Source organism: Heterodontus francisci, unplaced genomic scaffold, assembly GCF_036365525.1.
Source record: "Heterodontus francisci isolate sHetFra1 unplaced genomic scaffold, sHetFra1.hap1 HAP1_SCAFFOLD_210, whole genome shotgun sequence".
Lineage (NCBI taxonomy): Eukaryota > Metazoa > Chordata > Chondrichthyes > Heterodontiformes > Heterodontidae > Heterodontus > Heterodontus francisci.
This window is the reverse complement of record NW_027141403.1, coordinates 1813881-1822873: the sequence shown is the minus strand read 5'-3', so window position 1 is coordinate 1822873 and position 8993 is coordinate 1813881. Positions and strand designations below refer to the sequence as shown.

The following is an 8993-nucleotide window of genomic DNA, read 5'->3' as shown; positions in this document are numbered from 1 at the left end:
ACGCAGTCACACTTTCCTTCAGTGACATTAATGTCGAGCTGTTTTCCAGGTTGAATGCAACTGTGAACAAATTTGGATCAAAGAAGTTGCCTTTGAAATATCAGCACTGAATTTCTGTACAAGGAGGAACAGCCATTCCAAACTCACATCCTACACAAAGGCTGTTTTCTCCTGTGATGAAAATTCATCATGTAATTTGAATTCTCACTTAAAGTTCAGAAGACACAGATGGAAGTGATTGACAATGTAACTTCGACATCACAAATGAGAAGCAAGGCTCCACTGGAAATTGAACCCAGGCTCTCCTGTTTACAAGGCAGGTGCTTCAACCAACTAAGCTACAGAGCCAGATGTTGATACAATTAAAATCAGAGGAGTACACTATTTATTCTCATATAATATCAATATCAAAGCAAAATGCAGCAGATGCTGGAAATCTCAAATAAAAACAAGAAATGCTGGAAATACTCATCAGGTCTGGCAGCATCTGTGGAGAGAGAAGCAGAGTTAACGTTTCAGGTCAATGACCCTTCTTCAGACCCTTCTATATATTCTCATCCCACTTCTCCACAGGTCACAACATATATTTTATCTTTTCCCACTTCCTGAAACAGTCAATCATATACTCTATTCTTCCCAGAATAGAAGACACTGACCAGGTTTCTTTAATGAACAGCAAAATTATGAGTTTATTGCAGAACAAGTTTTAACTAGTCATGAAATAAAGCATAAATACACAGGTAGAAATTTTAAAAGTTCCCTTTTTACCTGAACCAACATTTAAAGCCCCTTTCTTCCCACAGCCCCACACACGCACACACACATACACCGATTAACTGAAAAAAAGAATTATTTTTTACAATTCTGAGTTCTGTTAAAGACAAAAACAACACTTGGGCTGATTACTTGTTCATTCCTGAAGAAAACAGCAGGTGAGATATGTTGTTCCAAAACTGGCATACAGTCTAACTTCTGAGTATGCGTAGACAGGTCACTAGGGTCTTTAAAACAGTTTTTTAGAGGCAGTGTTGAGAATTAATTTTCGCAGGCTTTCTTCAAAGACAGGAGAAGAGATGAATTGACACAGTGAAGTTCTCAGGGTCTTTTAAAGATTTGCTGCAAAACAACGTGGGTTGTGATCTTCTCTCCTTCCTTGACACTTGTTCAGGCTAACTTTATCAGCTGCTCATTCCAGAAGGTAAAACACAATGACTGCTACAAATAAAAGCTTGTGATTTTTCTGCCCTCTTCGGTGTGTGCTGCTGCTGCCGGGTTGGTCCAATCAAGAGGCGCATCTGACTTCTCCGTCAACATTTCCCCCTGTTACCATGGTTTCTGTTCTGCATTTAACTTGAGTCATGTGACAACCAGTAAATATAGTTACCAAATTAGTACTTTCAGTACCCTCTTGAAAAAGAACTGGTCTGACATTTATTAAGTTTGACGATGAATTCCTCAAAAAGAATTTCACAAAAAAAAAAATTCAAAATCACTTCCATTACATCATGTACTTTCCCTGAGCTACAGGTCTCTCTGGCTGTGTTTATTCTTGTTGATTTTGTACTCAGGTTCTTTCTGAATCCATGTGTTTGCAGAACTTTGTCAGTGAGAAACATGGAGATATGCTTAAAGATTTCCCTGCAAATTATTCATATCTCCATCTTTCTCCGAACTTTGTAGAAACACATTAATGTGGGAATCACACACATCAGGCCGTCAAACCTCTCCGTTAAACATTGAAAGGTGACAGTGTTTATTGTGACGGGGTTCCATTTATTCAGACACATCGAGTATAAAAGTGCTCAAGAAATGATTCACACATGTAATGTATTTGTATATTATGTGCATGACATAATGACGCAAATAAACAATTCCTTGCACTTGCCACGCTTGGTGTATATTTTCTCTGCTGATGCCCCCTGAATATATTAGATAAAATGGTGATGAGGATGAGATAAAAGTCTGTAAATATAGGCAGCAAACAGCAGCAGGGACAGCAGTGAACAGGATCAGCTAGCTCCTGGCGACCTACCTGCTCGGAAGGTGGAGATTTTAGGTGGATTGTGTGAAGCCTGGGCCCCAGAATGTCTCTTCAGTTGAATGAGATTCCGCAGGGTCTTCCTGTGCATCTGATTCAAACTGCTTATTTGGGACAATATGGCTGCACACATATGGGATACATCAGAAGGTGAGGAACTTATGAGAGGGCTTGAGAACCATTCAGTTCATATATTGAAAGAATGGACATGTTTTTCATAGCTAATAACATTTTGGAATTTGAAGGTGAAAGTGCAGAGGTCAAGACTCAGAATAAGGCAATTCTTGAGGGCAACAAAGCAATTTTGCCAATGGAAATTAGCCTGGAAGTGTATGACCAGCTAACAAAGCTTCCTGCTCCCATCAAGGCAAAAGATGTGCCATTCAAAACAATCATGACCAAGTTGGAGGAACATTTCAACCCGAAGCCACTGGAGATCACGGCAAGCTAGAAATTTGGAAGCAGAAATCAGAAAAGTAGTGAAACAGTTGGTGAGGACATTGTGGCATGAAGAATTTATCACTACATTGCAACTTTGGCATATTCTTAGACCGTGCATTGGGAGACAGATTTGTGCTTCTATTGGTGGATGAGAAAAGATACTAAACACACAAAATCACACATTCGAGCTCGCATGTAAGATTGCTCTTTCCATGGAGATTGCATCAAAGAATGCTCGAGAATTTCATTCTGTGCCAGTGATTGTAACACACTTCAGGGGAGCTTAAAACAACTGGTAAAATGCGCTTTCACATGGCAGATAAATTTTACACAGAGAATTGTGAAGAGATACAATTTGGGAGGAAGAATAAGGAGAGGCCAAATAAATGAAATGTTACAATTCTAAAGTGGGTGCCGGAACAGAGATACAATGTACACCAATCTTAGAAGGTTTGAAAAGGCTTCAAAGAGCAAACACGACACTTGGCTTTATTAATAGAGACATATAGTAAAAGCAAATAAGTTATGATAAACCTTTATAAAATACTGGGTCTGAATGGCCTACTCCTGTACCTCCACAGAAAGCTTCCATTCCAGGTTTGCACACACTCGTCAGGATCACTCTCCACAGATCCCGCCACTCCAGGCTCGGACACCCTCTTCAGGATCACTTTCCATAGATCCCACCACTCCACGCATGGATATCTCCCTCATGATCAGATCATCGGTCCTTAGTCCTGCCACATCCAGTCATGAATGATGGTGGACAATTAAATAACTAACCAGATGAAGAGGCTCCAAAAAATCCCCATCCTCAATGATGGTGGAGCTAAAGCTGAATCATTTACAACGATCTTCCATCAGAAATTGCTCAGTGGATGATTCATCTCGGCCTCCTGAAGTCCCCAGCATCACAGTTTCCAGTCTTCAGCCAATTCGATTCACTCCACATGATCGCAAGAAACAACTGAAGTCACTCGATGCAGAAACGACAATACGCCCCAACAACATCCCGGCTCTAGTACTGAAGACTTGTGCTCCAGAACTAGTTGCGCCCTCAGCCACACTGTTCCAGTTGAGCTGCAACACTGGCATCTACCCGACAATGTGGAAAATTGCCCAAGTGTGCCCACTCCATAAAAAAAAAGCAGGACAAATCAAATCTGACCAATTACCGCCCCATCAGTCAACTATCAATCATCAGCAAAGTGATGGAAGATGTCATCAACAGTGCTATCAAGCACCAGACAGTTAGCAATAATCTGCTCATCGATGCTCAGTTTAGGTTCTGCCAGGGTTCCTCGACTCCAGGCAAATACTTGGCAGGCAGAGTATAATGTGGGAAAATGTGAGGTTCTCCACTTTGGTAAGAAGAATGGAAAAGCAAAATATTATTTAAATTGTGAGAGATTACAGAATGCTGCTGTTTAGAAGGATCCGGGTGTCCTCGTACATGAATCACAAAAAGTTACCATGCAGGTAGAGCAAATAATTAGGAAGGTAAATGGAATGTTGCCCTTTATTTCAAGTGGGATGGAGTATAAAAGAAGAGAAGTCTTGCTGCAAATGTACAGGGTGTTGGTGAAACCACACCTGGAGTACTGTGTACAGTTTTGGTCTCCTTATTTAAGGAGGGATATGCTTGCATTGGAGGCAGTTCAGAGAAGGTTCACTGGATTGATTCCTGTGATGAAGTGGTTGTCTGATGTGGAGAGTTGATCAGGTTGGACCTTTTCTCATTGGAGTTAAGTAAAATGATAGGTGATCGGATTGAGACATATAAGATGTTGAGGGGGCTTGACAGGGTGGATAATAAAATTGTGAGTTTCTAGATATTATCTGGACACATTTCCTGCTGAAAGAACTAAGAACTCTTTTCTAATTTACACAATACTATATATACACTCATCAAGCCTCCTAAGCTGGCATCCTTGGTGCTGCTCTCCTCCCAAGCCTCATCTCATGTGACTGTTACATCATCACTCTGACAGTGGGAGAGGTTGATCCCACTGTCTTCAGCATTAACCCTTTACATCCTTATACTACACTGTTAATCAAAAAAAATGGTTAGAGGGAACTTCCTTCATTTTTCGAAACACCAAACAGCTGCCAGTTGTCAACCAACTCAAACCCATCAGAGAGAGAGAGAGAGTGTCAGAGAACTTCCTGCATCCAGTCCTGACCCTGTCACGCTCAGCAGTTGCTCACCCAGACCCCACTCTCATCAATATTGAACATTGTCACTGAGACCCTTCAAATATTGTTTTTAAAAGGCAGAAAAATTCAAAGTTCATCGCAGCTGGATTGATTGAAACTAAGTTTAATATCTTCTTACCACTCGGTAACCACACGAGAAAGTCCTTCAATCATTAGCATAAATTATCGGCTGTAAGAATGTTTGTCATCGGGTTGAATAATTTCTGTGTGAGGAATGTTCCAGCATCATAAACCAGGGGAACGTGCTGACTGAGTTGTGTCTTCATCTCTTCTGGGCAGTCGGACCGTTCACCCTTCATTCTGCTCTGATTCACTTTCCCAAATTGGATCCACAGATTCTCAAATCTGGGGACTGGGTTTTCTTGTTCGGTTCTTTTTGATTTTTCTTGCTCCTGAATTATAATATATTCCAACCTTGGATCAACCTTGCCCTGTGTCCCAGTCTCGGTTAAAGGCGACACATAATGGCACCAACACTCTGAAACATACAACATGGTCACACTCTGCTTCCGTGAGATTAATGTTGAGGCGGTTTCACTTCAAATGCAATTGTGAACAAATTTCTCTCGTGGAAATTGTGGGTGATTTGAGTATTTGCACTGAATTTCTGTGCAAGGAGGGACGGTTTCAAACAGCCATTCCCAAATCACTTCTTTCACAAAGACAAAGACTGTGCTGTCTTAACGTGTCCCTCAACTTCACAAACAAATTTAAACTCGAAGTTCAGGAGAAGACAGAGATGTGAATGATTGACAGAGTAATCTTTCAATCATAACTTTCCGTTTCTTTACTGCAGTAAGGCTTTGTTGGGGTTTGAAGTTAGGTTTTTCTGTTTATTAGACAGAGGCTTTAACCAACTAAGCTACAGGGCAAAACCTCAAACACATCCTTTGCAGGACTATCTGTCTCTGGGTTCTTTCTGAATCCATAAGTGTGCAGATCTTTGTGAGTGAGAGACATGGAGATATGCTTCAAAGATTTCCCTGCAAATTATTCATATCTCCATCTTTTCCTGAACTTTGAACAAACGCATTACTGTGGGAATCACACACATCTGGCCCTCACACTCGTCCACTGAACATTGAAAGGTTACAGTGTTTGGGGATCCATTTATTCAGATACATCTTGATCAGGACATGATTCACACATGAAATGTTTTTGTATATTATGTTTATGATGTAATATTGCAAATAAACATTTCCTTGCACTTGTCACATTTGGTCTCCATTTTCTCTGCTGATGCCCCCTGAATATATTGGAGAAAATGGTGATTAGGATGAGATAAAAGTCTGTAAATATCGGCAGCAAACAGCAGCAGGGACTGCAGTGAACAAGAACAGCCAGCTCCTGTTGACCTACCTGCTCGGATGGTGGAGATTTTGGGTGGATTGTGTGAAGCCTGTACTACAGACTGTCTCCTCAGTTGAATGAGATGCCCTAGGGTAAAGCATGGCTACCCGAGCCGACTCCGACCAGACCCGATGACATGTCAGGTTCCGGTCGGGTCTCTCTTCCATGTCCGGCATTCGGACTCGGGATGGGCAGGCTGGAGGCGGACACAGTGCTGCCTTGCTCAGGGAGGGAACTTCTGCATGATTCCGCAGGAATAGCAAGCTTTCGGAATGGAGGATCATAACACTTGGACAAGGTATGTTTGAAATAATTAACTTTATTATGGTAGTCGGGTCGGGTCGGGTCGGGTCGGGTGCAGGAAAAAAAATCAAAGGACTCGGGCCCGGGTTGAGTTCACGTTGGATGTGGTCAGGTCGGGCCGGGTCGGGTTTCAATTTCAGAAATGAGCAGGCCTTTACCACATGGTCTCAGTGTGCATCTGATTCAAAGTGATTATTTGGGACAATATGGCTGCACCCAAGGGATGCATTGGAAGTCGAGGAACATATGAGAGGGCTCGAGACCCATTCAGTTCATATATCGAAAGAATGGACATGTTTTTCAGAGATAATAACATTTTGGAACTTGAAGGTGAAAGTGAAGAGGTCGAGACTCAGAATAAGGCAATTCTTGAGGGCAAGAAAGTAATTTTGCGAATGGAAATTATCCTGGAAGTGTATGACATGCGAACAAATCTTCCTGCTCCCATCAAGGCAAAAGATGTGAATTCAAAACAATCATCACCAAGTTGGAGGAACATTTCAACCCGAAGCCACCAGAGATCGGAGAAAGCGAGAAATTTGGAACCAGAAAGCAGAAAAGTAGTGAAACAGTTGGTGAGTACATTGTGGCACTGAAGAATTTATTACTACATTGCAACTTTGGCATATTCTTAGACCGTGCATTATGAGACAGATTTGTGCTTATATTGGTGGATGAGAAAAGATACTAAACACGCAAAATCCTACATTTCAGCTAGCGTGTAAGATTGCTCTTTCCATGGAGATAGCATCAAAGAATGCTGGGGAATTTCGTCTTATGCCAGTGACAGTAACACACTTCAGGAGAAGATTAAAAAACTGTCAAAATGAGCTTTCACATGGCAGATAACATTTTCCACAGAGAAGTGTAAAGTGATAAGGTTTGGGAGGAGGAATGAGACAATGTGCACGAATCTTAGAAGGTTTGAAAATGTTGCTAAAAGCGAACAGGACACTTGGCTTTGTTACTAGAGACATGCAGTAAAAGCAAATAACTTATACTAAACCTTTATAAAACACTGGGGTTGAATGGCCTCCTCCTGCACCTCCACGGAAAGCTTCCACTCCAGGCTCGGACACCCTCTTCAAGATCACTGTCCATACATCCCGCCACTCCACGCACGGATATCTCCCTCAGGATCAGATCACAGCTCCACAGTCCTGCCACATCCAGTCGTGAATGGTGGTGGATAATTTAATAACTAACAAGATGAGGAGGCTTCAAAAACATCCCCTTCCTCAATGATGGTGGAGCCGAGCACGTCAGTGCAAAAGGCAAAACTGAATCATTTGCAACCATCTTCAGTCAGAAATATTAAGTGGTTTCGATCTGTGCTAATTTCAGCTCCTCATGGTCGCTGGTGCCTTGGTTCTCTGGTGCTAATTTCAGAGTAAATCATGCAGCTTGACAATTGGAGTCAAAGAAAAAGACACAGGAGAGGTTGAAAGTGCCAAAACCCGGGATTGAACCAAGAACTGTGATTTTTAGTGCAATGCAAATCCAGCTGAACTATTTCAGCCACACACCAAAACCAGCCTTCACTCATTGCTTTGGAAGACAATGTTTACATTCAAGTGTTTGTCAAAATTTACAGAACACAACATGAGTGATATTTCCCATTGTTTTCTCAGCACTGATGGATTGTGAAGCGGGAGACAGCCAGAAGTCCCACTGATCCACACTGACCCAGAGCTGCGAGTGAAATGAGATAAAGTTCAATCTTTAGCAGCGAGACGCTGGAGAGACGTAAGAGTCCTGAATCAAGGAGAGACTTTCTGATATAGTAAAAGCAAAATACTGCATATGCTGGAAATGTGAAATAAAAACAAAGGTGTTGGAAATACTCAGCAGGTCTGGCAGCATCTGTGGAGAGAGAAACAGAGTAAAAGTTTCAAGTCTGTGACCTTTCATCAGAACTGCCAAAGGTTGGAAAAGAATTAGGTTTTAAACAAGGAAAGGAGAGGGGCGTGTGGGAGAGAACAAAGGGGAAGGTGTTTGATGGGGCAGAGGGCAGGAAAGATTAAATAACAAAGTTGTCCTGGGACAAAGGCAAAGAGTCCGTTAATGCTTGTGGTCAAAGACAAAGTATTTGTCCAGAGAGAGTGTTAATAGCAGAATAATGAGCAGCTCCGACTACATGAAAAACAGGCACATGGTTTCAAACACACTGTGTTTTGTGCTCCCCCTTTTGTGAATCCTTGTTCACAGCTTTCCAATTATAATGCAAAGAAATGAACATAAACAGGCTTTCTTTGGTTTAAAGAAGAAAAGTGAAACTTATTAAACTTGCTTAAACTTTAATACGGTTCATGCCTACAGATATACAATGCACCCATGCTAGCATGCACACGCGATATACACATGCAGCGAGGGACAGAAAAAAGAAGAAAAGATAAAGTGGAACCGTTTGAGGCAATATCTTGTTCCTGTGCTTCGAGCTCACAGTGTAGCTCTTTTGTTGGTAATTCTTGCATTTCGTGGGGACAAGTATTCTACTTAAACCTTGTACATGTTGGAGATTTTTGTCTATTTGAGATTCACATGTTTTCACAAGGTTCAGTTCTGTGGGAAAGAGATGGAGGCAGGCAGGACTGGAAAGGGTCTGCCCCATTCGGGAGCACACGGTGTTCTGAGTTCAAATCTG

The 8993-nt window shown here is 41.8% G+C and overlaps 1 non-coding gene across 1 annotated transcript; it reads right to left on the bottom strand.

Annotated features, from left to right (window-relative positions):
• Positions 1–274: 274 nt before the first annotated feature.
• On the bottom strand, positions 275–348 carry trnat-ugu (transfer RNA threonine (anticodon UGU)). The gene has a single exon. It is a non-coding gene; the product is annotated as a tRNA-Thr (tRNA).
• Between the last annotated feature and the right edge of the window lie 8645 nt (positions 349–8993).